The following is a 25,186-nucleotide window of genomic DNA, read 5'->3' as shown; positions in this document are numbered from 1 at the left end:
TAGCAACACTAACATATGTATTCTTGTAGGGGAAAAATTTTCATAACTCTATTACTCAACAAGACTGATTTCAAATTTGTGTATTTCCTTCCAGTCTTTTTCCATTTCCATATCCATATTCATTTTTGTCATCATATCTCCTTCATTACTTATGCATGTAATTATGATGTTCAAAATGTTTTAAAACCCCAAGGAGGTGGTGGGGGTATTTTTAGGATCAGATGGTAATTGCCTTTGAACTTGAATGTGTTCAAAAGCAAGTATGAAAGTGCTGGAGACATAAAAGAGCATAATTTATTCAGGGAGCAGTGAAAAGTTCACTCTTCCTGCATCATGGAGTTTATGTGAGCAGGAGTAGGAGGAGATAAGGGCAGACAGGTAGATCGGGTCCAGGTTGGGAAAGGTCTAGAACATCACTTGAAGGAATGTGGTTTCATCCTAGAAGGAGTACTTGCAGAGGATATTAAAAAGAAATCTGACCCTGGCTGGTTTGGCTCAGCAGTTGGAGCATCAGCCTGTGGACCAGAGAATCCCGGGTTCGGTTCCCGCTAAGGGCATGTGCCTCGGTTGCAGTTTGTCCCCGGCCCCTGTTGGGGTTACGTAGGTGGCAGCCACTCGATGTGTCTCTCTCACATCGATGTTTCTCTCTCTCTTTCTCTGTCTCTCCCTCCCACTCGATCTGAAGATAAATGCAAAAAATGACCTCAGGTGAGGATGAAAAAAAAAAAAAAGGAAGAAATCTGCCATGCCTAGGTTTGCATTTCAAAACAGCCACCCTGGTGTAGACAGTGAGACAGTAGAGCATGAGATTAAAGGTGACAGGAAGACCAATTTTGAGACTAGTTGCAATAATCCAGCAGAAGGTTGTGGCAGTGGGGATGCATTCCTGGAAAGCAATGGGAGTTGAAGGGGCTTGAACCCCTGACGTAGGGACTACTGGGGCTATGGGCCAAAGGAATGAAACATTCCATCCAAGTTTCATGCTTTCTTAAAGAACATGTCTCTTATAAAGCCACTCTCATTCACCCAGCATTCCCACCCTGACCCCCACCCCTACTCTTTCCCTTCTTTTTGTCCCAGCAGGCCATATGCTCCCTACATTAAAACTAATCATTTGACTTTGTACTCAGGGCTTTCATTCTCAAGCAGTTTGATCATTCACCTGGCAAACATTTATGAAACAGGCAGAGAGCTGGGGCTAGAGGGCATTGGATTTAGAAGTTCTCAGCACATACCAAGGAGCAAACCAAGCCAGTTCCTTCCACTGAAAGAAAATGCCATTCCCACCATGCCCAGTATGTAGGGGTTCATTAGAATATGCTTTAACTTTTTTTCCTAATAAAATGACTTTCTTCTCAAGAGCAGAGATGTGTCTACTTCTTTTTGTAGCTCCCATGGAGTAAAGCATTTAGCTAGACACATACTAGGTGCTCAGTAGGCATCGGACTTGTAGCAGTGGAGACCTTGAACACTGTTGGACCACTTTTCGTTCATCTTCTCCTCCAATGGTGCAAACTCCAGCTCTCCCTGAGGAGGCTCAGGGTAAGTAGGAATGGTTTAAGTCTTTTGGGAGTCTGTGATATTCACAGATGTGCCCTCAGACTTCTTCCAGGAAGGTGAAGGGTAGCTGGATTCTGCTCAGAGAAATGTAGGTAAGGATGGGATGCTGGTGAAATACCAGACGTTGATTTCCCTCGGTAAGGACAGCATTTCTTCCCATGGACCCGCCGAACTCAGGCTGGAGAGCCAGGGGTCAGATTTGTTTCCGTTTCGCCAGTGGAAAGCCCAGTGGCAAATGGAGCTGTTGATAAACTTATGCTGCTTTAGAGGCTTTGGTCTCTCTGTCCTCTGATTTTCTAGGCCAGGAGTTTTCCTGTCAGGTTTACTTAAGATGACTCCAGATTCCCATTCTACCTGAGAGGGCAAAACCAGTTGTTTTTTAACAGCTGAGGGAATGTTCCCTCCCCCTTCTCTTCCTCCAAACCCTTCTTGGAAATCACATTGGGCCCTATGGAGATAATCTTGGTACAATTCTGTGGGGTCTCCTAGAATACCCTTTCTCCCTGAAGGCCAAGTGATTAGACTGGAATTCTGGAACACCACTGTATTCCCGGCACAAAGAGCTAAGTCCCCTTTCTTTTTCAAAAAGCAGGGATTCCAATTTCCAAATCAGGCATGATCTCCCAGTTAGAACCAGCAGAGGAACCATGGATGCTGGAAAGAGAAGTGTCATGAGGCTCTTGTTCAGATGAGTGAGTGAAAGTCAGGTAAGTTGATGTCCTTATGGTCAGCGAGGAAATGCATGGCCTTTTTCTGTTTCTGGTAGTGAAAGCAGTGTTCTGTTTATTTTGTATTTCCCATGGAAGGCACTCATACTTGGTCCATCCACAGAAAGTAGGAACTGACCATTTGGAGGCCTTGGATTGAGCTGGTGTTTACAATTCCAGTTCCAAGGAGAAAAATAAACATTTTAAGAATTCTAAATGTTGTATGGGCTTTTTCTTGGCCTCTGGTACCTACCCACATTCAGCATTCATAATTCTGTGTGAGGTGTTCTCAATTGCATTCTCCTTCACAGGACATTTACATTCCAGTCAAAAGATAACATGTTTAATAATGGCAGCTTAACCCTAAAGAAAAAGGCAGGATGAGGGCAACAAAGTAAACCTTTTGTTGTATTTGTGTTTTTTTAAAACATTCATTCATTTAACATTTTTTTTACCCAATCAGATTTGCTTTATTAAAAAGATATTATGTGCTCATTATAGAGATTAAAACATATGGAGAGACATAAAGAAGAAAACACAAATGTCTAGAAATCCTACCTGCCAGAGACAACCACTATCCATTTCTGTATGAACGTTCTCGCTTGCATGTCTCTGCACAATTATGTGTGGACATGTGGATGTTTTAAGGTTAATGCTGTGATCCTTTACTTGCCATTTTCCCTTTAATACAGTGGTGTGTTGTGGGCAGCTTTCCATGCCAGTGAATATATAGATGTAGACAAACATTCATCCTCTTTAGTGACTGCATAGCATTCTACTTTATCAACACATCATGATCTATTAGCTCAGTCCACTATTAATAGATACTTAGGTTGTTTCCAGATTTTCATTATTCTAAGCAGCACCAAACTTAAATGACCTTATACTACATCTTTGCAAACTTATCAGTCTATCTCCTATGATATAGTCCTCTGAGTGGGCTTTTGGGGCAGATGGTGAAGTACAGCACCTCTACGATACATATTTTTAAAACTCAGAACACTCCTGGGTCATTTTTAACTAAATGCAAAATAAAGTTGAATTGGTCCTAAAAAAATCAATGGACATTTTCTAAACAATTCCCAAGCCTGTGAGGAAGATCGATGACATTGGGTTGGGGGTTCCCTTTAAATTCTTCATTTTCACCCAAGGCTCTAATTTATCGTTCCTACTTCTTTTGAGCCTCCCTAGCAGATTGAAGGTTTCCTCCATTTCAGAAAGGAGCCCCTAAGCATTCACTGTTTGTATTTTAAGTCATTCCAGATCAGTATTCAGGTAATGGGAATGATGAGCAACAAGAGCAGACACTTTGTACACTTTGCAATGTGCCAGGCAAGCAAACTTATATGTGCTTCTCAAATATAGCTCGGTTCATCTTCCAAGCCTTAGGTACCAGCCATCATCTTCATTCTATTGATGAAGAAACTGAGGCCCTGAGAGAGTAATTGTTCAAGTTCACACAGCAAGTACATATGCAGTTTGACTCCAGAAGCTCACAGGTGCATCTAAGCCATCGTGTCTCCCCGGCAAGCTTACACAGGTGATAGACACAGGTGTGCCACATTCTAACTAGTCAGCTTCTGTGAGCAAATGGGGGTACCCCTCCTCCTCAACCATCTTAGTTGAATTAACCTGTGGAAGTTACCTGCGTTCATTTGGTAGGACATACGCATTTCTTGTGTGTGAAAAAACATTCCAGGGCTGATACATGATTACTGTTTCCACATCTCTTTCCCCTCCCCATTGTTCAAGGCTAACATCAACCTTCTGAGAACAAAGGTCTCCTCTGGTTCCCTATTCAAGGCAGAGGGAAATTTTGCATAAGAGCTGGATATTTTTGTGTGTAATCCTAAACTTAAAGGCTGCAGTAAACCTCTCCTACTTGGTAAATACTGTCTCTTGTTGGATGGTTTGTTTCACCATAAATGTATAGTGTGTTGGTTGTAGGGAAAACATTGAAATGTAGGAAACAAACTGATGAACAAAATTGACCCAGAGACATGGAGGTAGGGTACAGACTGACAAACCTCAGAAGAGGGAGTGTTGGAGGGGAAGAGATAAAGCACAGAACTTATATACATGTATGCATAACCAATGGACATAGAGACCAAAGCTGGGGATGGGGCAGGGGGGATGGAGAGGAGGGTGTCTAGGGGGGAAAAAGGAGAAACATCTACAACAAAAACAAATTAATGAAAACAATTTTTAAAAACAACAAATAAAATCACTCCTTAGAGAAAAGCATTGACATTTTAATGCATTTCCTTCCACTATTTTTCATGTGCACATATAAGTATATATGCACATATGTTATACATTATACTTTTAAACAGTCATGCACTTGGATATCAAGGATGAGGGTGTGGAGAAAAAGGGGACTCTAGTGCACTGCTGGTGGGAATGCAGACTGGTGCAGCCACTATGGAAAACACTATGGTATTTCCTCAAAAAATTAAAAATGGAACTGCCATTTGACCCAGTGATCCCACTTCTAGAAATATATCCTAAGAAGCCTGAAACACCAATCAGAAAGAGTATATGTATCCCAATGTTCATAGCAGCACTATTTACAATCGCTAAGATCTGGAAACAGCCCAAGTGTCCATCAATAGATGAATGGATAAAAAAGTTGTGGTACATATACACAATGGAACACTATGCAGCTGTAAGAAAGATCTCTTATCCTTTAAGACGACATGGAGGGACCTGGAGAGTATTATGTTAAGTGAAATAAGCCAATCAGAGAAAGACAAATACCATGTGATCTTGCTTATTTGTGGAATATAATAAAATAAGCTGATGAACAAAACAGACCCAGAGACATAGAAAGGAGTATGGTTCAGACTGACAAATCTCGGAGGAGGGGGTTGAGGGGGAGGGATGAGATAAACCAAAGAACTTATATGCATATATGCATAACCAATGGACACAGACAACAATGCTGTGGGGGAGGGTGGGATCGGGAGGAGCGTGTCTAGGGGGGAAAAAGGAGAAACATCTGTAACAAAAATTAATTAATTAAAAATAACAAATAAATAAAAAGAAAGAAAGCAAATTGGTGTTTCTTGCCAGAAGGCCTGCTAGGGAAGAGGTATCAACAGTCTCAAAGATGTTCATATTCTTCAATCCTCCAATGATATTTCTAAAAGATAATGTGAAATGCAAATAAATATTCATGCAAAAGATACTAAATCAAAACATTACATAAGTATTAAATTGAGCTAGATTATAGCATGTGACAAAATATACCAATCATGCAAAAAGACAGACTTAAGGAACAGGTGTACGTAGTTAATATTACACTGAAGAAAAAAAACAAAACATGAAATGATGCACCTATATATAGCCTTAACTGTGAAAAACCAGCTAAAAGTAACATGAATCTTATTACATGCCAGGCACTGGGCTGAGCAACTGGATCTGCACCTCTCCCCAAGAGTCCTCAGAGGAGCCCTGGGGGGAGGTGGGCACAGTTATGACCCCTCTGCTCCAGATGAGGACACCAGACACAGGGTGGCTCAGGGACGTGCCCAAAGCCCCACAGCTCCTCAGTGGAGGCACTGGGATTCCAGGCCAGGTTGGCGACCTCACAGCCTGGGCCCTAAAAGACATTCAAGGTGTGTGGTTAGCAGTTACAGTCCCAGAAACACAGCTGAGGGACACTGGCAGATTGTTACCATGGCAGCCCCGGGAAATGGCTGAAGGAAGGACCCACAGCATGTGGGTCACAGAGAGCAGCACTCTCCCAGTGCTGAGCATGTGCTCCTTCTGCTATTAGGACAAGAAACTCACCCACCTGGATGTATTTTAAAGCCTCCAAGAAAGAGAATGGATGGATATGTGCCACAGGATCATGTTGACTGCTCATGCATGGTGACATATTGGCCATGAGTTCTTAGCTTCTCTCTCCTGTTCTGCAGTCTTGAATTATCTGTGGGAGTCCGAGCTTCTAGAGGCAGTGGCTGAAGGGCCCCGGTGTGGGCACTGGTCCTTGGCTCCCACCTACTCCCAAGCATGGCCCTAAGACCACAGAAAAGCAGAGTGGGCCCAGGCAGCCCCTGCCACTCATAGAAAGGGTCCCATCTCCTTCTCCATGTGGCCTTAGGTTTCCTTTTCTTCACTTCTTCCTCTCCAGCCCCTTTATGCTCATTGCTTCCCCCAGGACTCTGGCTCTGCACGCAAGACTCAGTCTTCTCCCTTCTCTCCAGTGCTGTCCTCAGCCAGGTGATTCCTCGCTAGCAGTGAGGCCAGGTGAAGGGGGAACCCCAGAATGAAGGCAGAGGACTTGGCACTGGGGCAAAGAAATAATATTTTGTTTCTACATAAATCTTTCCCCAACCACACACACAGAGGCAAGGGGATCTGCCCCTGGTGAGTACTTTCATCAAGCACTTTCCACCCTGTTACTGGTATCACCTTCCCTTTTCATTCTGAGCTGTTCCTGAAAGGCCTCATCTAAACCAGGCCCTGCACTAGATGCTGGGGATTCTGCTGCAAATGCCACACCAAGGCCCGCTCCAGTGGTCCTTACAGTCTACTGGGGGAACAGACAATAACTCAAGGAAGGAAAACCACCTATATAATCATAAATCATGGTCGATGTTAAGACAAAAATATGCCAAGTAAGCTTTGAGGCAGGGTGCTTTCTGTAGCCAGAGTGGTAAAACAAAACAGCTGCTTTTAAGAAATGAGGGAAGGATGAGAAGGAGCCTCAGTTTTGGGAGGACTGAGAAAGAGCGAGTCTGGAAAAATGAAAGGAGCAACAAGGGTGCAACCTCTGAGAGAGGCATTTTTCAAGGATTGGAAAGGCCCACCTACCTTGCCTGGGGTAGAACCAGTGAAAGGGGGACAGTGGGAACTGTGTTAGTAGGGCTAGGCAGGGGCCTTGTAGGCCATGGGCAGGGGTCTAGTAGCTACTGGAGGGTTCTGAGCCAAGCAGTGAAGAAATCCGATGGGCATTTTAGAATTCCCCCTTGACTGCTGTGCGGAGAGTGGGTGCAGAGGAAGCCCAGGTGAGGAGATAGTGGTTGGCAGCACAGTGAGTTACCCAGGTTAACTATGGCAGTGGCACAGAGCAATGCAGAAGCACTCCGCTGAGGCACTGCTCAGCCCCCAAACTGTACCACAGCCTCCTTTCACACAGGCAAAAGAGCCTCTTTTGATGGACGTTCACTCTTTTCTCATTTGAAAATGAATGTTTTGGCACATTTTTTATTAAAGAAAAGAGTGAGACCCGAAAAATGAATTGGAACTGGTTGGAAGTTGTGCATATGAGGGCTGGGGAGCCCTACACACTGGAAGGCATGATTGTAGGGTGACAAGGAGGTGAACTGGCTTTTTTTTAAATAGTGGATTTTCTCATTACTAGTGTCTCCTTGTCTTTTCTCTTGAGCTAGTTTCTCTCTCTCTCTCTCTCTCTCTCTCTCTCTCTCTCTCTCCTCTCTCTCTCTCTCCCTCCCTCCCTACCTCCCTCCATGGAGAATTGTTTTTCTCATCTTTTGCCTGGGAGATATTCACCTGGTTACTAGTGGTCTGGGATCTGGGTGGCAAATGGAGCTGGGTGTCTCACTGTTCACCTATCTAGATTTTCAGTACATTCTTGTATTCTGAGTAAGTGCTTCTCCACTGAGGCATTTGAGTCTGCTGCAATAGTGCAGCAGACCTCAGTAGTTTATAATACCTATTTCTCACGCATGGGCCTTTGGATCGCTTTTGGTGGCTGTGTGTCAGGTTGTGGAGATGGCTTCTTCAGGTCTGCTCCTTGTGTATTCTCCTTCTGAGACCCAGGTGGAAGGATCAGAGGCTGCCTGAATGAAGGAAAATCTCCAGATGGTCCAGGGCTGAGGCAACAGAGACAAGCCAAACTACACAAGCACATAAAGTCTCTAATTGGACATGGTGTGCCTCATGTCCATTCATATTTTGTTGGCCAATGCAAGTCATGGACCAAAACCCAAAGGCAATGGACATGGAAGTATATTCCACCCACAATGAACCATGCATGGCAAGCACAGGGAGGTAAGGGAGACTTGTGAATAAATAAATCTCCCACCACATCTGCTGGGGCAGTGGTACTGGGTAGAGACCTGAGGGGTGGGGCGGTGCTGGCCATTGGAAGAGGAAAAACACTCTCAGACCTTGATGTTTCCCCAGAATTAGGAGGTCTGATTGGCTGGAGCAGAGTGAGTAGGGGGGTTCACCACAGGTGAGATCAGATGAGCACTTGGGATTTATTTCCAGGTTGATAGAAAACCCCTGCCTGATGTATTTTCATAAAGAGTTATGATAGGCTCAAACTGACTTTTTAAAGGAGCTCTCTGCTGCTTTGGAAAAGAAGGATGTAGGGGAAAGGAGAGGCCACTGGAGGACCAGGAAGGAGGTGAATGAAGCCAATAGTTCAGACTAGAGATAGTGGTGGCTTGGACTTTGGGTGTGGTCATGGAGATAGAGAGAAGTGGGTATATTTGCAAGTCCACTGGAAGTTGAGTGGACAGAACTGGTGACAGAGTAAATATGTGTGAAGGAGGGAACTAGTCCCAGATGCCTAGCTTAGACTACCACAGAGATATGATACCATTTAAGGAGAGGGAGAGGTAGAAGAAGAGGGCTATTGAGACCATAGAGCCTGGAAGAAGGGTCATTTCTAAACTGAGGAGTCTTGCTGGGATGTAAATAGTCGGATCCCTCCTGACAAAACTGCTCCAGAGACCCTTCCATGAGCAATTAAAGGGAGCCAGTGGTAGGTGTGGCAGAGGGAGCCCTCAGTCTGATAAGGGCTGCCTAGTCTGTGCACAAGGAAGGCTGCCCATGGAGTTGGTGCCAAGGGTATGTTGGGAAGTCACTCTGTCCATAGGTTTTGGTGCCTATGCCTTGAGCTCCATCAGTAGGAACTAGAGAAATACTCTTAGGTAAGATAGGAGACATGAATCCTGACTCTGCCATTGGCAACTCAATGATTCAATCCTCCATGTCATTCCTGATGCTTGTCATAACCTTAGTTCAAGTGCATCTATTACCAGCAAGGAGCACAGCGTGTGGTTCCTGGTAGGTACTCTTACCCTATTGAGACAGAGTCTTCAGGGGGACAAGCCTTGTGGCACCCCAAGGGAATTTTCTTTCACGTTAGAAATGGAATATAATCAAAGTGTTCTCACTTAAAAGATGCAGTAACATTAAAGAGCACTTTGAATGAGTTGAAAACCACTCTTAATCATACCACCTTCCAACAAAATGATTTTGCTTTTTAGTTTTTTGTTCTATATTGATTTATTGGAGATATTTATGGGTTATCTTGTTTAAATTGAGATTAAAATCATGTACCATAAAAATCCATGCTTTAAAAACAAATTTTTTATTGCTTTTGGAGAGAGAGGAAGGGAGAAGGAGAGAGAGAGGTGGAAACATCGATGAGAGAGAACATTGATTGGCCGCCTCCTGCATACCCCCCCCCCACTGGGGATTTGGCACACAACTTGGGCATGTGCCCTGACTGGGAATCAAACCGGTGACCTCTTGGTGCATGGGTCGATGCTCAACCACCGAGCCACACCAGCCCGGCTAAAATCCATGCTTTTAAAGTGTACCGTTTAGTGGTTTTTAGTACATTTGAGGTCTTCTAAGTTCATTACCAACTGGCCTAAGGCAAGTCCACCTCCAGGACAGATGAGAGTCTGAGAAACTGCAGCAACCTCTCTAGAGGCAGTTCAGTGGAGTATGACACTTTTTATCATTATCAGCATTGGTAGTGGGTACCACTGGAGAGAGGAATACAGTGTGTGGGATTGCAATAGGGCCATGGTGTACTTTTATATTTTAGTTCATATAAATCTGGACTTTTGAATTCTTTTGCATATATTTCATGGTTTTACTTGTGAAACAAAAAACATAAGGACCACTTTAATAACTGAAGGCAGCCTGGGATATTTGAGAACTAGGAAAATGAATGTGTTTCAGTTATGGATATGTGGTGCCATCACTGTGGGACATTAGGCAAGTTCATTATTTTTTCAGTCTTAGCTTCCCCATTTGTACAATGAGGGAATGTCACTGCCCACTCCAAAGGCCTGGGACTCTGTGAACCTAAGGCTATCTTCATGTGGCCCATGACCTCCTTATTTCTTAGTGCATCTTCATCCTCTCCACCACTCTCAAGAGTTCCAATGTGTAGTGAGGGGAGGAAGATGAGCACACTTGTGCAGATGACTTTACCAAAGAGTTTTGCTGAGAACTGCCGCAGCGAATGAGGGCTGTTACTAGAGGGAAATGTGAAGACAAAAGAGAGCCTTCTAATGTGAGACAGAGGGCATGTGTGTCTGCTGATGGGACAGATCTGATAAAAAGACAGGTGATGATTTCCCTGGCTGGTTTGGCTCAGTGGTGAGAGCATCAGCCCACAGCCAAAGAGTCTCAGGTTCGATTCTGGTCAAGGGCACGTGCCTCAGTTTCGGTTTGGTTCCCAGTCCTGGTCAGGTTTGTGCAGGAGGCAACCAATCAATGTCTCTCTCACATAGATGTTTCCTACTCCCTCTCTCTCCTTCCCTCTGCCTCCCACTCTATCTGACAATAAATGGAAAAATATCCTTGGGTGAGAATTAAAAAAAAAAAAAAAAGACAGGTGATGGTGCAGAGAAAGGAAGGGGACAAGGGCATGAGCATATGTTTCTAGGAAGGGGGAAGTTGGCTTTCGATAGGGGCTGAGGCAGTTCATCCGTGGTCATCAGGCCAAGGCTGAGAATAGGGACACAGACACAGAAAGTGTGTAGGTTTAATGGCAGCGGATGACATGATTCTTAGCTGATTGCACCTGTCTTCTCAGTGAAGTATAGGACTAGGTCATCAGCTAAAATATTGGAAGTTTAGGGAGAGGAGGTGTGAAAGAGTAATTTAGAGAGATGGACTAGAAGTAAAATACCAGGGAAGTGGCCGTCAAATTTAAGCCTGTCAACACCCTAACAACATTCAGCTGTTTAAGTGCAGCTGGGAAGTTGGCTTTTTCTGTGACTCAGGGAGGCACAGGCAACAGAGGGAGAGAGGAACAAAGAAACTAAGGGTGTCAGCAAGGGAGCAGTTATAGGGTTGGACCACAGTATCTAACTGGGTAAACAGGGAAATGAGGCCATGGAATGTATATGTGGGAGCAGGTGAATGTGGGCGTGTGTGTGTGTGTGTGTGTGTGTGTGTGTACATGCGTGTCCACATGTACTGGGGTGATGGATAGTGAAAAGGGGGTCGAATCAATGGATTAGTGGGCTCTTGGAGATAAAGGATTGTTGGACTAACAATCCCAGTGCTGAGAAACTCAAAGACAGGAGGCAGTGATCAAAGAAGGGTGTACTTGAAACTGAGGATTTGGAGGCACTGAAGTTATTGGTAATTATGAGGTGATAAGGCCTTGTGAGTGAGAGGCTGGGGTGGGCTTCAGGGGGAAAATAGTTGGATTGAGATGGTCAGGGCACTGAGAGGCCAGGTGGGGAATAGGAATCCATGTAGATAATGAAATTGCCAAGTTAACAACAGACGTGGAGAAAAACAAGAAGTCAGAGCATATAGCCTTCTATGAATGGGAGGTGGGGGGGGGGGGTGACAGGGGCAGGTGTTGGAAGATTGCTACTGAGAGGGAAAGTGGGTGGAAGAGTCTGATGTACTTTCAAGGAGTTGAGAATTTTTCAAGATGCACTAGAAAAGTGGTTGGGAGCCCTGGCCAGTTTGGCTCAGCGGTTAGAGCATTGGCCTGCAGACCAGAGAGACCCCGGTTCACTTCCTGCTAAGGGCATGTACCTCGGTTGCAGTTTGTTCAAGCCCCAGTTGGGGTCATGTGGGTGGCAGCCACTCGATGTATCTCTCTCACATTGATGTTTCTCTCTCTCTTCCTCCTTCTTTTCCTCCTGCTCTATCTGAAGATAAGTGCAAAAAATGTCCTCGGGTGAGGATAAAAAACAAAGTGGTTGGGAGATAGCTGGCCATGAAGAGCATCTCAGCCAGTGAGATTTCCTCTGCCAGACAGTGGTCAGTTGCAGAGGGGTGCTGATAACAGTGGGAAGGTGCAAGCCCACAGGGAAGATCTTCCAGGACCTGTACCAAGGTGGTGTGGGCTCTGAGTATGAGAGTACTTTCACTGCTAAGGGTTTTTCTTCCCCAGCCTAACTTGCTGAACCCATTGATATATGTCACAGGGAATCTTATACAGAGTGGGGCAAAAGTAGGTTTATAGTTGTGATTACACAAAACATAGAGTTTATTCTTGTATAATTATTTATGTATTTATGTATGTATGTATGTATGTATGTATGTATGTATTTATTTTATTGTTGAAAGTATTACAGATGTCCCCCTTTTCCCCCATTGGCCCCTTCCTTCCAGGTCCCACCCCCCTCCTGCCTTCCCCAACCTAGTGTCCATGTCTATTGGTTGTGCATATTTGCATATAAGTTCTTTGGTTTGTCTCTTCCCAACTCTCCCCCACCCCATCCCTCTGAGGTTTGTTAGTCGGTTCTCTACTTCCATGATTCTGGATCTCTTTTGGTTGACAGCTTATTTTCTTCATTATGTTCCACAAATAAGTGAGATCATGGATCTTGAACTGCTACTCCTATCTTGTCACTTGAAAATAACTGGACAATATCTATCCAAATCACATATCTTGCTCAACATAGTACTTGGTTTTACCAGTGGGCTTTTTTTTTTCTTCTCGAATTCCTTAAAAATTTAATTCTTTATCAGTTTGATGAATCTCCTATAAAACACTTTTTAAGAGTCATTTGCAGAAAAGCTCTTTGTCCTTTGCCAGGAGATGTCCATTCTGGTGTAGATAAATCATGTTCCAAAATTTTTATCAGCAAAGTCATAGTATCTTTCTGCTTCCCATGTACTCCCTTCTTGGAGAAAGATAATTATCAACTAGAATAAGAGATGAAAATACTACTTATAACCCTGAGTTTTTAATTTCCTCCCTGACAATATGCTAAATTGATCGGGATAAGGACAGACCTAAGGGAAGGAAACCAGCAAAGAAGCCATTCAGTGATCCAAGCAGAGATAACACGCACAAGGAACTCTGCCCTGCATGGTCATATCTCCTGGTCTTCCCAGGCTGAGTCCTGGAATCACCTTATGTTGTTTCCCATTATCTTTAGACCTTCTCTACAGTCTTTCCCATGCTGTCTTTCTCAGCCTTTCTCAGCTGTCTCTGGCCTAGCCAGGCACTCTATCTTAGTCTGTTGTAGCTGCTATAACAAAATACCATAGACTTGGTGGCTTGTAAACAACAGAAATTTATTTCTCACAGTTCTACAGGCTGGACATTCAGGATCAGGCTACCAGCACAGTCAGGTTCTGGTAAAGGCTGTCTTCTGGGTTGCAGATTGCTGACTTCTTGCTGTGTCCTCACCTGGTGGAAGGGGCAAGGGATCTCTCTGGGCCTCTTTTATAAGGGCACTAATCCCAATCATGAGGGCTCTACTCTTTTATTTTAATTTTTTATTTATTAATGTGTTTTTGTTACAGATGTTTCTCATTTTTCCCCCATTGACACCCTCCTCCCCTTCCCCCCCACCCCATCCCCAGCTTTGTTGTCTATGTTCATTGGCCATGCATACATGCATGTAAGTTCTGTGGTTTATCTCTCCCCCCTCAAGCCCCCTCCTCTGAGGCTTGTCAGCCTGTACCCCACCTGGATGTCTCTGGGTTAATTTTGTTCTCTATTCTGCTCCACAGGTCTATGTGCCTGTTCTTGTGCCAGTACCAGGCCGTTTTGATTACAGTGGCTTTGTAGTATAACCTGAAGTCTGGTAATGTGATCCCTCCTACTTTGTTCTTTGAGGGCTTGACCCTTAATACCTAGTTACCTCCCCAAAGCCCCATCTCCAAACACCATCACTTTGGGGGTTAAGGTTTTAACATATGGACTTTTGGGAGATGTGAATATTCGGACCATAGTATTCTATTTGGCATTTACTTCTCACGCACCACTTGTGTTATCTGCTCATCTGGCTGCTTATTCACCTCTCTCTATTCTAATCTCTTCTTGAAACTATAGAGCTGGCTCTGAGAATTGTGGGCACCATGAATTCCTTAGAGGCACTGTATTCCATCACATAGCCCTGGCCCAACTCTTTCTTTTATTTATTTATTTATTTTTTCAGATTGGGAAAACAGACCTGAGACTAAGGAATCAACCTCCAGGCAGGACATTTCTGAAGAAGATTCGTTTCAGGAAGAAATAATAGAAAAACCATCAGGGAATGGTTGCTGGGACTCTGTGTTGTGTGAAACTCAGGGATGTGTGGGCCAATTAGAGAGACGTTCAGGACAAGTAGCAATATTGCACAAGAGATACTCCAGGGAAGGTACTGCCTACAGATGCAGCGCTTTTGAACCTTCAGCTTGCAGTCAATCTTTATTTCATAACAGAGAATTTCTACAGGAGAGAATCTACTTATGTGTGACACTCACATAGGGAGCCTGATGCAAAATTTAGACCTGATTACTCAGGTCTTCTATGAGGAAAAGAAACCTTGGCAATGTAGCAAATGTGGGAAGTCTTTCTGTCACTATTTCACCTTCATTGGGAATCAGGGACATCACACTGGAGAAAAACCCTTTAGGTGTAAGGAATGTGGAAAAGCCTTCAGCCAAAGCTCATCTCTTACAAAGCATCAGAGATCTCACACAAGAGAGAAACCCTTTAAATGTAGTAATTGTGAGAAAGCATTCAGCCAGAATTCATCACTCTTTGACCATCAGAGAATCCACACAGGAGACAAGCCCTATGAGTGCAGTGAGCATGGGAAGGCCTTCAACAAGAACATGCACCTCACCCAGCATGTACACATCCATACCGGGAGAAGCCCTATGAATGCCATGAGTGTGAGAAGGCCTTTAAAGATGCCTCCTCCCTCCCTTGTCACATACTGATCTATACAAGAGATAACCCATATAAATGTGCTGACAGTGGGAAAGGCTTCAATGGCCTTTCAGGGCTTGTTCAGCACAAGAGAGTTCATACTGGAGAGAAACCTTATGCATGCCACGAGTGTGGGAAAGTCTTTAGCCAGAGCTCATACCTCATTCACCACCAGGCAGCTCATAGTAGAGAAAAGCCCTTCCAGTGAAATGAATGTGGAAAAGCCTTCAATCAGGGCATACACCTGACTGAGAACCTTCGAATTCACACTGAAGAGAAGCTGTATGAATGGAATGAATGTGTGAAAGTGTTTGCTCGAAGCTCATCTCTTATTGACCACCAGCAGATCCACACTGGAGAGACGCCCTTTGAGTGCAATGCTGTGGAAAGGCTTTCATCCAGAGCTCCTCCCTCACTAAGCAATGGAGGACTCACATTGGAGGAAACCCTATGGCTGCCCTGAGTGTGAGAAGGCCTTCAACAAGAGCCCATCCCTTAACCAGCACCTGAAGACACACAGGAGAGAAGCCCTATGAGTGCAGTGAGTGTGGGGAGGCCTTTCACAAGAACATGCACCTGACCCAGCATGCACGCATCCACAATGGGGATAAGCCCTACAAGTGCCATGAATGTGGGAAGGCCTTCAGCCACAGCACACACCTGACCCAGTATCACAGAATCCACACTGGAGAGAGACCCTGTAAGTGTGATGAATGTGGAAAGGCCTTCGCTGAAACCTTGTCCCTTTCTAGACAACTCTTTGTTCACAATGGAGAGAAACCCTATAGATGTGATGAATGTAGAAAAGCCTTTAGTAGCCCCACAGGGCTTATTCAGCATCAAAGAACACACACAGGGGAGAAGCTCTATGAATGCACAGAACGTGGGAAAGCCTTCAGCAGAAGTGCACATTTTACTGGACATCAGGGAATTCACACAGGAGAGAAACCCCACAAATGTAAAGAATGTGGGAAAGCCTTTGGACAGAACTCACACCTTACAAAATATGTCTGAGAACACACATTGGAGAGAAATCCTATAAATGTAAGGAAAGTGAGAAAGCCTTCAGCCAGAGTGTATCCCTTATGCGTCATCAGAAAATTCTTACTAGAGAAAAGTCCTATGAATACAATTGTGTCACTGAATCCTCAGCGTTTATTCAGCACCAGAGTACACTGGAAAGAGAGCTTCTGAATAAATGAAAATGCTCATTGGAGCCATTGGATGTAAGGATTGCTGCAGATTAACCTTTAACATCCCTTTTTACCCTGATATGTGGTTGTGGGAAATACTGGGGTCCTCCTCTTTGCTTAGGATTGTGTAGGTACTGTGTTGATAAGACACCATTGCAAATATATCTCTCTCCCCTATAAATTAAAGTGAATGGAGGGTTAACTTTCATTGGGGCTTTGAAGTCAAAGATAGGTTTAACTATAAATGTTAAGTATTAAAATTATTGTTTGAAACTTTATATAAAACACATTTGGGATTTTTCAGAACATGATGGTCTCTTACATATTATGTTTTGATACTTCTGGGTCCCTAGTAAAGTACCACAGTGACTGCCATTGGAGTGTTGAAGTTGTCAGTCTAAAACAGATGGAGTGATGCTAACAGTGGGTAGAGTTGTGCATTGTGAAAAGGGGCAGCAAGGAACACTGAGAACTCTGGAACCAAAGGGAGAGAGACATTAAGCTGGAAGGTTATTTGGGATCATCCAGGCTAGGGCTTTTCAAATGTTTTATGGTTGTAATACAGTTTGTTGCTCTTGTCTTTGTTCCTTATGTAAGTAATAGTGTAGTCTCTTGTATAAATCTCATAAAGTTGAATACATGGAAGTTGAATTGTACATGTATATTATTGAAAATTACCTTTTGAATAAATTCTTCTGTGTATCACTTACATAAGTCGGTTCCATCTTTTATGTGATGTCCAAGGCAGTCAGTCTTGTCTATATCCCAATGCCAATCTAACACCTTGTCCACTGTGGTTCTGCTTTTCATCCTGAGTTCATACATCCCCTTGGCTCCCTGATAGATTTCAGTTGTCAGAATCCAAGAGCTATACCTGAAGGACTCTACCAAAGACATTTATCTGTTGGGCTGCAAGTCAGAGCTGGGAGAATATGGGACTGATGCCAGTATTCAAGAACTTGCAAAGTTACATGAATGCTGAAAATGGCAAAATAATACTGAACAGCAGAAAGGAGAACAGGAGTTTTCTCTACCTTCTGAACTGTCAGGTTTTGTAAGGGATGACATAGCGCTCCTCAACAACCCTTTAACATCAGAGTTACCTGGGGAGCCATTAATAAAATGCAGATTCCTGGGCCCAGTCTAGCTACCAAATCAGATTCCCCAGGGCTGGGCTTACCCATGGATATGTACTTTGTAAAAGCTCCCATGGCGATTCTGCTGCACAGCCAGCACCAAGGAAGCCATGTCATAGGATACTGTGACAATTCCCTGTGTAGCCTTAGACATCAATGACATAGGAAATAATGTGTATAATGTTGGCTCTTCTGCTTCTGAAGGAATCTCCCCTGTAAAATTTCCTTCTGTTCTGTTGTATCTAGCTCTTATTTCTTTCCATGAAGATATATTAGAAGAGGGGGGTGGGGATGAATATCTCTATGCCTCGTAGATTATCAGCCCCTATTTCTCTTCTTTCATTCAAAGGAAAGTATTTTCTGCATTTTCCACTTTTCTGTATGTGCAGTAGGTATGGTAAATTGTTCAAACAACATCTGTTCTTTTGCCTTCCTCAGATTATTCCCCATTTTTCACAAGGCCAGTGAGTCTTAGGGGAGTGTGAGATATCTCCAGATTCAGACAGTAGGTCTCCATTCCTATCGCCTGGTGATATAAGATGGGTGTGGCTCAGTGGTTGAGTGTCAACCCATGCACCAAGAGGTCGCCAGTTCGATTCTCAGTCAGGGCACATGCCCAGGTTGTAGGACAAATCCCCAGTGGGGGGCATGCAGGAGGCGGCCAATCGATGTTCTCTCTCATCGATGTTTCTATCTGTCTCTCATTCTCCTTTCCTCTCTCTAAATCAATTTTTTTAAAAAGAAAATTTTTTAAAAAAAGATGGGCATGGGGGGAGTATTGGGGGAAGGGTTTCAGTTTCTCCATCATCGTCATGATATTGCCATGTCTACGTGTTACAAAGTACCACAGCAGTCATCTTGTCACGATGAAGGAAACTAGTAAGGACAAGGGTAGCTCATTGAAGGTTGAAGAACAGAAGGATGAAAGGAACTTGGCCAATGATGGCCTCGAGGGGACACTGCATTAATAGTCCCAGAACTCTTGCCTCAGGACTGCTGATGACATGAGATAACAGATCTTCCATATTGCTGGGACCACCTGGAAGTGGGCTTTCTGTTACTTGCAGCTGAAAGTAAAAACATCCCAAACTCTCTTCTAATTTCTCTCCCCATCTAGTCAACTAACATTAACTTTTGTGTTTCAACTGCAGATGATCAGATCAGAGCAATAGAATTTATGGAAGTTCCCTAACAACCAAGGTTTTGCTTCAAATTACCATGGGAGAAACTGACCATTGTGAGAAGGCCTCCATGGACTCTGGGGTCTGATAAGGAGGGGAGCACCTATCTCCTTGATTTGCTGTAGCCACTCTGGAAATATCAGCCACCAGTTTCTAAATCCATGTTATGCCCTAACTTATCAGAGGAACTTCAGTACCAAATACATATGTAGGTGTTTGGGGAATTGAGATAGGTACTTGGTGCTTGAACCCCAAAACCTAATGGTCCCCTTCCTCTGTGGGGCTCCTGAGGAAAAGACTGATGGATGACCTGGTAGGTATGCTGTCCCCACAGCTTCAACCACTTATTACAATCTTACAAAGCCTCCCACCTGCCCCTGCCAGCACATGGGCTCTGGGACTAATCCTGCATCTGGTCTGATAGAGGATAGAAACCTGGTCAGCCTGGTGCTGCTCATTCCACTTCTAGGAATAAAAATAATACCAGCTACTCTTTTTATTAAGCATGTCTGTGTGTCAGGCACTATACCAAGCATACAGAATTTTTTCTCATTTCTCCTAATGACTTTACCTCAGACGTTACCATTATTTCCATTTCCAGAAGGGTGTCATAAGTTACCAAGGTCACATGGCTAAAAAATGATGGAACTTGGATTCAAGCCCAGGTTAGATAGCACTCAGTCTCTGGACTCTTGCCTTGTTTCTGGAGACTCAGTCTCCCTCTATTCTGGCCAGTTCCAGTGATAGACCCTGTTTCAGTGCCCTGAGAGTCTAGCTCCTCTGTACTGAGCCTAACATCTCCTACTGTCTTTGCTGGTACTAGAAATCGATATCAGCATTCAGGCCTCCAGACCACAGCTTGTTCTGAATGGCCAGACTGTCTAGTTACCAGTCATATGAGTTTCTTATCACTGCCATAACAAATTACTACAAACTGAGTGGCTTATACAACACACATTTATTCTCTTACAGTTCTGGAGATCAGAAGTCTGATGTGTTTTACTGGGCTAAAATTATGGTGTTGACAAGGCTGTGTTCTTCCTGGAGACTCTAATGGAGAATCCATTCCATTGCATTTCCTAGCTTTTAAAGTCCACCTGAATTACTTGGCCTGTGGCCCCTTCCTCCATCTTTAAGCCATTACCCCAGCCTCTTCTAATCTCTCTCTGACTCTGATTCCATCACCACATCTCCCATTCTGACTCTGACCTCTGCCTCCCTCTTATTAGGACCCTTGTGATTACATCAGACCCACCTGGATAATCCAGGATCAGATCTCAATCTCAAGTTCCTTAACTTAATCACATCTGTGAAATCCCTTTTACTATGTATAAGATAACACATTCATAGTTTCCAGATTAGGACATGGACATCTTGGTGGAGGTTGAGGGGCAGGGGGCATTATTCTGTCTCTCACATCAGGGAGCTTGCCAGTACCTATCAGCCCAGCCTACTTAGGTCACCACACTCTCATCTAGTGCTGACCCCCATCTCTCCCTCCCTCCATGGTGTAGCCTCTGACCTGGTAGATGGGTTTTGCTCAGGTCAGTGCTCTGGCATTGCAAGTTAGAATGGCAAACCAAGGCAGCTCACCCTCCACCACTTCCTACACATACACACACACAAAGGGAAGGAAAACACAGGTTCTCAATAAATGGTTAACAGCAGTTATGACTTGCCCCTCCCACTGTCATAGTGCAGAACTTAGCCAGTTCCTGAGGTGAGGTGAGGTGGTGGTGGGACATCCCTGGTTTCCATGTTCTTAGGACTTTCTGGGGGTGGTGGGTAGGTTTCTTTTTTTCTCCCCCATGTAAAGATGTGGGGGATAAGCATCTGAAGCATATACCAGAAAATTTGTCCTATGAGATATAGTGCTTGGGGCCTGGCAGAGGCTGTGTGTGGCCGAAAAGACATCATATGTTTCTGTCCTGCTCTCAGGGCTCTTTGGAGAGCAGAGGGTAAAGGGGTATGGAGCCTCATTTTTATAATGGCGCTCTTCCATTTCCCCTCTGACTTATTATAACTTTCATTTTGAAGTTAGTTATACCTAATTAGAAATAAATGGTTTCCATAATCCCTTTCCTTAAAAAAACTCTTTATTCCCTTAACTACTCAATGCCCATGCCCAGCCCTGTGAGAGGCATGACTTCTATTTAGGAATTCTGCACCCTTCCAGACTTCCTGAAAGCTCAACGCCAAAGCTTAAAGTAGTGGTTCTCAACCTTCCTGATGCCACGACCCTTTAATACAGTTCCTCATGTTGTGGTGACCCCCCAACCATAAAATTAGTTTTTTGTTGCTACTTCATAACTGTAATTTTGCTACTGTTATGTCTTAGGCGACCCCTGTGAAAGGGTTGTTTGACCCACAAAGGGGTCACGACCCACAGGTTGAGAACCGCTGTCTTTTGGTCCTTGACAGTGGGGTGTAGAAGATCAGGGATTCACATCTGGAGACTTGTGGAGATTGACAGTAAAATACAGGTCTTTAACCTCCTTTTCTTCAAGTAGGTTCAAGCAGTTGTAAAGAGCTTCTGTTCACAGGGATTGGATCTGGAGCATAAGCTTTGATGCCTTTAGATATCACTTTCCAGTACCAAGGCTCAACAAACTGCCTGTGATCATGTAGCTGGCCATTAGCAGAGCTAAGACTAGAACCAGGGCATATGCCTCCCAAGATGTAGTTTCTTCCATCAGACCAGGCCAAAAAGCAATCACTGGAAGGCTCCCAGGACCTCTAAAATAGCTGAGATAGCAGAGCTTGGAAATGGAAACTTCATAGCCCAAAGATTCTGCTCATGCACCAGTGAGATTCTGTGCATGGGGCAACAAAACAAAGGAGACTCAGATTTTGTTCTGACAGTGTCTGCTATGAACTAACTTTCAGAAATTATTGGGGTGCTCCTAGAAACAGTGGGGGCAGTTTTGAGAAAATCTGGAAGTCCCAAAAATATTTAGGGAAAGTGCAAGCCAGAGAAATGCTATGAAATACTGCCAATGTGCCTCTGTTTCTATCCCCTGGACAAGGTGAGTTGTGAGCAGGTATAGTCTCAAGCCATGATATAGCAATAACAGCACGCAGTAGCCACGTGACCTGTTTATGGTCAAACCGTTGGGCCTAAAATGGAAATGAGGGCCCCGGGATCTCAACTTATGTACTCAACTAGACCACTTAATTTTTCTGATTAGAATTTTACCTGTCTCCTATCCATGAAGATTTCTCCTCCTAAGGAAACCAGTAAAATATGTATATATAAAATGTGTATGTGTATATATATATTCTTAAACTTTTTGGTCTCATGACACCCTTAGACTCTTTCTCTGGACTGCAGGCCAACACTCTAACCGCTGAGCCAAACAGGCCAGGGCAACACCCTTAGACTCTTAAATATTATTAAAGAAGGACAGCAGTTTGGTTTATATGTATTATGGTCATCAATATTTACTGTATTCAGAATTGATACTAAGACAATTTTTAAATATATATTTATTGGCTCAATTAAAAACAACCCCATTGCACATTAGCTTAAATAACTTTATGAAAAATAAATAATCAAAAAGAAATTGGTGAGAAGAGTGATATTATTTGACTTTTTGCAAATCTCTTAAATATCTTTTTCATAAAAAAAAAAAAAGCTCAATTGTCCTATCTGCTTCTGTTTTCAATCTTTTGAGATGTGTTATTTTGATGGAAGTACATGGGGAAAATTGGGCCTCATAAAAATATGTTATTGGAAAAGGAAGAAGTATCTTAATAGCTTTAAACTAAATTTAAAGACAATTTAAAAGACAGTGAAAATTTTCAGGCAATATTTTTGAAGTCCCATCTCTAAACAGTTAAGCTCGGTATTTGGTTCACTTTTCTCTAGAGGTGTCCACAAATTCTAGAGTATGTGGTTGAAACTCTTCAGGTAATTGCATGTCTTTTTTGGTACTATACAAAATTCAAAAAGTGGTAATTTCTTTAAGATTAGTTATAATGTGGAATCTGAAATCTGATCACTGAACTTTTCATACTTTGTTACATTAAAACCCACTAGTCTTTCTGGCACTTTGAATGGCTCTTTTACCCATGCATGATTTTGTAGTATCATACATTGGTCATTTGGAGATAAACTGGTTCACAAGTATGGCAAACATACCCAAAGGGTGACTCTCAATGAGTCACACTCTTGGGTAATTCTCCTTCCATTGAGGGCCTTTGAAACTTTTGACTTATTTGTAAATGACAGAATATGACAAAGGTGATAGGATTTTGTGAGTGTAATTCAAGGCTCTAATCAATTAACTTTAGGTTGATCAGAAGGGGGATTATCCTAGTTGATCCTTGCAGGGCTCTTGCTTCCCTTCCTATTAAGTATCAAATCCTTCTCATGGTCCCCAAAGCCCTGCCTCATGCCCCCATTTTATCTTCTCTTAGCTTCTTATATTTTCTCTCATGGGACTTGGCCCAGTTTGTAACTAGACACTTGTGTAATTTTTGGATAAGTGTGTGTTTTCCATCCCTGAGACTCACAGCCTTTCAGAGGGATGTGAGTTTTAGCATAGTCTTCCAGTGCCTGGTAGGCATTCAATAAACATTTGTTGACTGCACAATTCAGAAATCTTCATCTGCATCCTTGACATCTGAACCAGATACCTGCCCTTTATTTTCATCTTCAGAGAAAGAGCCAAAGTTTGCCACATTCCTGTTGCTTCACCTCCTGGGATCAAAAGAATACAAAAGCTCACAAGAAACTTTGCCCTTCTTGTTCAACTGATGTGGGGATCTCTAACCACATATCTTTTTATTATCCTAGGACTATAGACACATTGACAATGTTAAGTCACCTTCATTACTGAAGTAATAAAGAATGGTTGTCCTGGTCAGTTTGGCTCAGCGGTTGAGCGTCGGCCTGCAGACCAGAGAGTCCCAGGTTCGGTTCCCACTAGGAGCATGTACCACCAAAAAAAAAAAAAATGGCTCCCAGGCCCTGGCCGGGTAGCTCAGTTGATTAGAGTGTCGACTGATACACCAAGGTTACAGGTTCAAACCCACATCAAAGCACATACAAAAAACAATCAATGAATGCATAAATAAGTGGAACAACAAATCGATGTCTCTCTCTCTCCCCCCACTTCCTCTCTCTCTCTCTAAAATCAATAAATAAAACATTTTAAAAAAAAATACTTCCTGACCATTCTTCAAGTTTCTGGGAAAGTGGATGTTAAGGACACATTCACTACCTTCCAGCATCTTCCACTTAGATTTGTAAACAAAACACACTGTGTGTATCTTCTTTCTTCCCACCTCTTGCTAGATGCCCTATTTTCCCCAAACAGTCACAGCATTTGTCCCTTCACCTTCCTATCACCAATAAAACATGGGTCTTTGCATTTCTCTTTTGGTTAAAAGAGACATTGTGATGAATTTTTAAAAATAAGCTTTCTGTCTCTTTCTTTCTCTATTCTCCTACTGAGAGTCCCATAATGGTGTCCTATAATTCCCATGGGCTTTCTTCACTCTTTTTCATTGTTCTAATTTGTTCTCCTCTGACTGCATAATTTCCAAAGACCTCTCTTCAAATTCACAGATTCTTCTGCTTGCTCAAGTTTGCTGTCAGTGGTCCTATTAAATCTTTAATTTTTATTTTTCTCTATTGCATTCTTTATTTCATTCATTATATCTTTCAGCTCCAGAATTTGTTTGCTTCTATTTTACAATTTCTATCTCTCTGTTGAAACTCTTGTTCTATTCATGATTGTTTCCCTATTTCACTGAGTTGTATTTGTGTTCTCTTATAGCTTACTGAGCTTGCTTAAAACAATTGTTTGTTTCAAATATAATGCTAGGGAAATTGGAAAACCACATGCAAAATAATGACACTACACTGCTGTTTAACACCATACACAAAAATTAACTTGAAATGATTAAAGATTTAAATATAAGATCTTAAACAATAAAATACATAGAAGAAAACATAGCTACCAAACTTAAGAACCATGGTCTTAGAGAGGGAAGTAAAAAGCAAAAATAAATGAATGGCACTACATCAAATCAAAAAGCTTCTGCACAGCAAAAGAAACCATTAACAAAACAAATAAGGCCACTAACAGAATGGGAGAAGATATTTGCAAACAATACCTCTGATAAGGGGCTAATGTCCAAAATATATAAATAACTTATACAACTCAACAACAAAAAACAAACAACTTAATTTAAAAATGGGCAGAGGCCCTGGCCAGTGTGGCTCAGTTGGTTGGGTGTCACCCCATGCACCCAAATGTTTCTCATTAATTCCCCAATCAGGGAACATGCCCGGGTTACAGGCTCAATCCCCTATTGGGAGTGTGTAGGAGGCAGTCAAGCAATGTTTCTCTCACACATCGAAGTTTCTCTATCTCTCCCCCTCTCTCTTCCTCTCTTTCTAAAAATCAATAAAAAACGTAGTTTTTAAAAAAATGGGCAGAGAACCTGAACAGACACTTCTCCCAAGAAGACATACAAATGGCCAACAGATATATGAAAA

The sequence above is a fragment of the Molossus molossus genome, unplaced genomic scaffold, assembly GCF_014108415.1.
Source record: "Molossus molossus isolate mMolMol1 unplaced genomic scaffold, mMolMol1.p scaffold_m16_p_2, whole genome shotgun sequence".
Classification (NCBI taxonomy): domain Eukaryota; kingdom Metazoa; phylum Chordata; class Mammalia; order Chiroptera; family Molossidae; genus Molossus; species Molossus molossus.
Note: the sequence above shows the minus strand (reverse complement) of the source record.